Consider the following 5,119-nt stretch of genomic DNA (forward strand, 5'->3'; position numbering starts at 1 on the left):
AACACATAGACACACACACACACTAGTTTCAGCCCAGATTAACACCACACCTCAAAGTGTGTCATCCTTGTGGTGTGAAAGCTCCAAGGTTAAAAATTCCTTCCAGTAACACCCATCTCATATCCAGTTTGCATATGAAAGTCTCAGCTATCCACAGTCTACTGATTGTGATAAGTCATTCTGCAGTTTTATTTACAGATGGAATACCATTGTGAACAGGGATGGATAGTGAATGTGGGTTACTAACACAACCTCTGCAAATTTCAGGATAGGTTACTTGAGAACAAGAAAGATATCAAGGTCTGAACCTGTGTGGACTATTCCCTTGTGCTAAACACTTGATATAGGTTTCTCCAGAGGGAGAGTCACTGCATGCAATTGATGTACATGTACTGGTGATACCATGCAGGAAAGGGCACTTGGGTGGGTCTGTAATTATGTTCTCATCAGCCTTAACTTGTGGAATTTAGCACTTTGATATTTGAGTTCATTGACTTTCAGATGAGTTGTGGCTTAACGTGAGCAGAAAACCAACATTGAAGCTGGAAATGTGCAGGTTATTAGCCACAGTCAGGACAGTGTGTCAGAGACTAATTTCTTAATTTGTGAAGCCATCTCTTATCAGTTACAATGAGCATTTAGTGCACCTCATCACACTCTACTTTCACACCGAGGCTCAATTCAGTAATATTTCAGCTAACATTAAATAATGGACACTAGGCTACTTTTGCAGCATGCTGTTCATTGAAACATGAAGCATTAACTAATGCTAATGAATTGAACCGTATAATAAAGTGTTACCATGTTTTTTTCTTAATGTATTTTTACACTTTCAAACAGTATATCTTGCAATGTGAATATCTTGCCTGACGAAGACCCTTTGGGTCGAAATGTTGTTCATTTTAATACATCCTTGGAAGCAGAAGTGGCAGTGTGCCAATTCTTGGTTATTTTAAATTTCACTATCAGCCATATCATTCCTTAGCAATCAGGTAAATATTCAAGACAATTTAAGCTAATGGTTGTGATGATACAGTGTCATTAATAGTCTATGTGTAAGTGGGAGGGTTGTGAGCATGCACACCCAAGAACACGTGCGACAAGAAGTCTCCATGGCTACTCTGACAGGCAATCTATGTTTCTCCTGCAACTTGCTATGCATGCTTTGACCTCTTAATGATTGCCTTCCGAGAATTTCTTTTTTTGCTGAACATTTTCTGAAGAAATGAAATCTAGTGATGACAACCGATGGATGTAAAATAAAAAGAATGCATAATAATAAAATATGTGGACACAAAAAGGTTGTCAATAAATTTAGATTAGAATGCTTTAATGTGCAAAATTCACATTATTTCAGTTTATGAGTTGGAATTTAAAAAAAAATTTTTTTTTTTTTTTTTTTTTTTAATTGGCCACAACAAGGAGAAAGCTGGAACCTTTAAACTTTAAGGCTTTTTTCTTCTTCTTCTTCTTCCAAGTCCACATTCAAAGGCAAAGTTCTTGACAAAATAAAACTTACAATTAAATGTGTCATGGGTTGTAATCCAAGTTCACAACAAACAAACAGAAAATCAAAACATTTTTCATTTTAATAAAATTTCAATTCTCAAGAAATCGCTGGAGAGAAACAATACAACCACTTACCTTAGACGTGAAAGGACAAATAATTGAACAAAACAGGATATAAAAACACGGACTAAAGTGAATGGAATTTTGAATCAAACAGACTGAATTTAGGTCACACAGGAAAACAGAACTAAAACACAATAAGGGACTGTTTACACAACACTGTTTGAAAGATACAGATATTAACAGTAAGAAATGGGTGGGGTTTATCACACAGATGATAAATGTTTTAGAAGCCTTTGTGTTCAAAGGATTTGACATTTTCTTAAAGGGTAACTAAACCCTAAAACAACTTTAAGTTAATGAGACTGGGGCTTTATTAATGCTGTTCATTGATTCGAGTAAATTTTTTGACATTTGGGTATAAAGTGTTTTAATTCTACAATATATGGTGTAAAAACCATAGACAGTAAAAGAAATGGACACAGCGACCCCATTGATTTCAACGGACAAGACTGAAGCCCTATTATTGCACTTCCTGCCTGATGGCTGAGCGACTGCGCAGGCTCAAACTGAGCATGACGACAGTCTGACAGTTGTAAATCTTAGTAGCTGTGCTAAGACAAATCTGAATCACCTAATTCCTCAAAAATGTTGTTGAAATATTTTGTCCCGTTTCTTTTATGGACTCTCTATCTATCTGGGCTTATCCCTTGACTTTTTGCCTCTATGTCCCCCCGGTTGCCTCATAGACAGTAAAAGATTGCCTGCGAGCTTCTCCTCCTGTCTCTATGGTAATGACTCCATTGTGCGTCAGAAAGTCGCGTGGTTATGACGCAATCGTTAGCCTATTTTTACAAAAACGGCTTCTACGGGGCCATGACGTAAGATACAAAGTAATGGAGCCTTTTATACATTGTCGTGTTTCTTTAGAAATAAATAATGGACAAATGAAGTCTTTGGACGCCTCAGATGTAAAGTTATTTGCTGTCAAAGTGACGCCCAAATTAATGGGAGTCAATGGAATGCTAACAGCAGGTGAAGTTTTGCTACAATGGCAGCTCCCGCGAGGCTTCAGTTTCCGGCTGATGGATTACCCCCTTGGTAAAAAGGTCCGAGTGCACCCTCTTCAAGTTGAACGGTGGCTATTGCAGTTGAATTTTCCTATTGGATGTTGTGGTACTGTGTGACGTAAGCAGGCACCAGCTTACCACGCCTTGCGAGATGCGGGTCTCAGGTGCACACTTAGTTTCGTCCCCTAAGCCAAAAAATAACATGAGACAAAATGCCTTTGAATTTCAATTCATTTTAAATTCATTTTAATTCTTTAAATGTTAACAGAATTCTGTTTGCTTCTTTAATTCAAATTCAGGAATTGAATTTAATCAGGACTTTAAAAGGCATTCTCAATTCAATTCAACACAACTCAGAATGCATTTTGATTTAGCCTAGCAAAATAATGTATAAATGATTAAACATTATTCAGAATGTCAATACTAGCCCATAATGCACCTTGTCTTTTTCTGTAAAGCGTCTTTTTTTGTCTCCACTTAATATCTTTCCTCATCTCCGGGGTTGACTTGAATCCACAGACAGTGTGACACCCTCAGAGGAATATTTTTTCTGGCCTGTAGGCAGAATTGTTGCTCTTACCTTTCACTGCTGGCAATACAATTATATGTGGTGCCGGGGTGATTTTGAGGCTCAGAAATACATGAGCCCTGCGGTGCTGCTCTGACAAAGCTTCTTCTTCTTCTTCTTCTTCTTCTTTTCTATCATGGCGGATTGCAAGCAACTTAAGGTGCATACCGCCACCTACTGTTCATGAGTGTGTAGCAACATTGTTTTACATCTATTAAATTCTATTTTTTAATTTTGTATTCTGAAGATAAATAAATAATGCTTTCCTTAATCTATAAATATCTTTTATATTTCCTTTATTTCCCAATAATCCTTTAAGACTCCATTCTTGGCCTGTCCTTTCAACTACTCCTCAATTTCTCCCTTTCAGGTTCATATGTTTTACAGTTCATCAATACATGTTCTATATTTTCTATCTCTCTACATCCTTCACATTTATCATTATTTTTCCTCCCTATTAAATATAAATTGTCATTTAAATAAGTATGACCTACTCTTAATCTGATCATTATTATTTCTTCCCTTCGGTTTCTCTCATTAATATTTCTCTTTACTACTGACTTTTGTACTTTATATAATCTTCTTCCTTTTTTATCTTCATTCCACCTTTTTTGCCAATTTTCAATTTCTTTCCTCTTAATAAATGATTTTCCTTCCCCTTTCCCTAAAGGAATTGTAATTGCTATTGCCTCCTCTAAAGCCCTTTTTGCTAATTTGTCTGCCTTTTCATTTCCTTTTACCCCTTCATGTGCTGGTACCCAACAAAACCAAATATCAATGCCACCCCTGTATAATCTAAATAAACTGTGCTGAATTTCTAATACTAAATCTTTCCTATTATTTCCTTCTCCCTGAATACTTTCTAAAGCTGCTTTGGAATCCGTGCATATCACCACCCTATCTGGTCTAACCTCCTCAACCCATTGTAAACTCAATATAACTGCCACCATCTCTGCTGTGAAAACTGATAGTTGATCTGACATTCTTTTAGAAATATGTATTTTGAACTCAGGAATATATATTCCCATTCCCACACACCCTTTTAAATTCTTAGACCCATCTGAATATATTTTAAGGTAATTATAATAAGAGTTTCTTAAATATATATCAGTCTGTATCCCTATTTCGTTTAAATTCCATTCATTTTTCATTTTAAGAAGTCTCATGTCTACATTTATCTCAGGAAATAACCATGGAGGAACAACACTAATTGGATTACATTGTGCTATTTCCTTATCCTCTAATCCAAACTCTTTAATCAATTTGCTTATAACCCATCCAAATCCATTACCATGGAACTTTGAATATTCCCAACAAGTTTTTAGAATTGTTGAAGTTACATTTTCATCCATACTACTTTTAATTTTCATCCAATATACTAAACCTAATTTCATTCTTCTCATTTCCAGTGGAGTTTCTCCAGTCTCTACTAAAAGAGCATTGATAGGTGTTGTTTTCACTGCTCCTGTACATATACGTAAAGCTCTACTCTGTAATCTATCTATCCTTTGTAGTGTTGTTTTAGCTGCTGCTCCATAAATAAAACTGCCATAATCTATTATTGATCTCATAAGAGCCCTGTATATGTTTAATAATGACTGTCTATCTGCACCCCAGTTATTTCCAGCCACAGCCTTTAAGAGATTTATAACTTTCTTACATTTAGTTTCCAAGTTATCTATATGTGTTTTCCATGTATAAGAGCTATCTAACCATAGTCCTAGGTATTTAAATTCTGTAACCCTTTCCAACGTCTGTCCATATAATGTCATTGTTCCTATATCAATATTTCTCTTATTTGTGAATACCATAAAACAAGACTTGTTTGCTGATAATTTAAAACCCCATTCATAAGACCATTTTTCTACTTTATTAATTGCTTTCTTAATATTTCCTACTACATGTTTTATAT

At 35.5% G+C, this 5,119-nt stretch overlaps 1 long non-coding RNA gene across 1 annotated transcript; it reads right to left on the reverse strand.

Moving 5' to 3' along the window:
• Positions 1 to 1,571: 1,571 nt before the first annotated feature.
• LOC143711610 (uncharacterized) lies at positions 1,572 to 3,335 on the reverse strand. The gene is made up of 2 exons (XR_013194886.1): positions 3,079 to 3,335; positions 1,572 to 2,824 (listed from the first exon to the last, which is right to left on the reverse strand). It is a non-coding gene; the product is annotated as an uncharacterized LOC143711610 (long non-coding RNA).
• Between the last annotated feature and the right edge of the window lie 1,784 nt (positions 3,336 to 5,119).

This window comes from Siphateles boraxobius, unplaced genomic scaffold, assembly GCF_051911475.1.
Source record: "Siphateles boraxobius isolate OS27281-9 unplaced genomic scaffold, OSU_SipBor_1 5, whole genome shotgun sequence".
Lineage (NCBI taxonomy): Eukaryota > Metazoa > Chordata > Actinopteri > Cypriniformes > Leuciscidae > Siphateles > Siphateles boraxobius.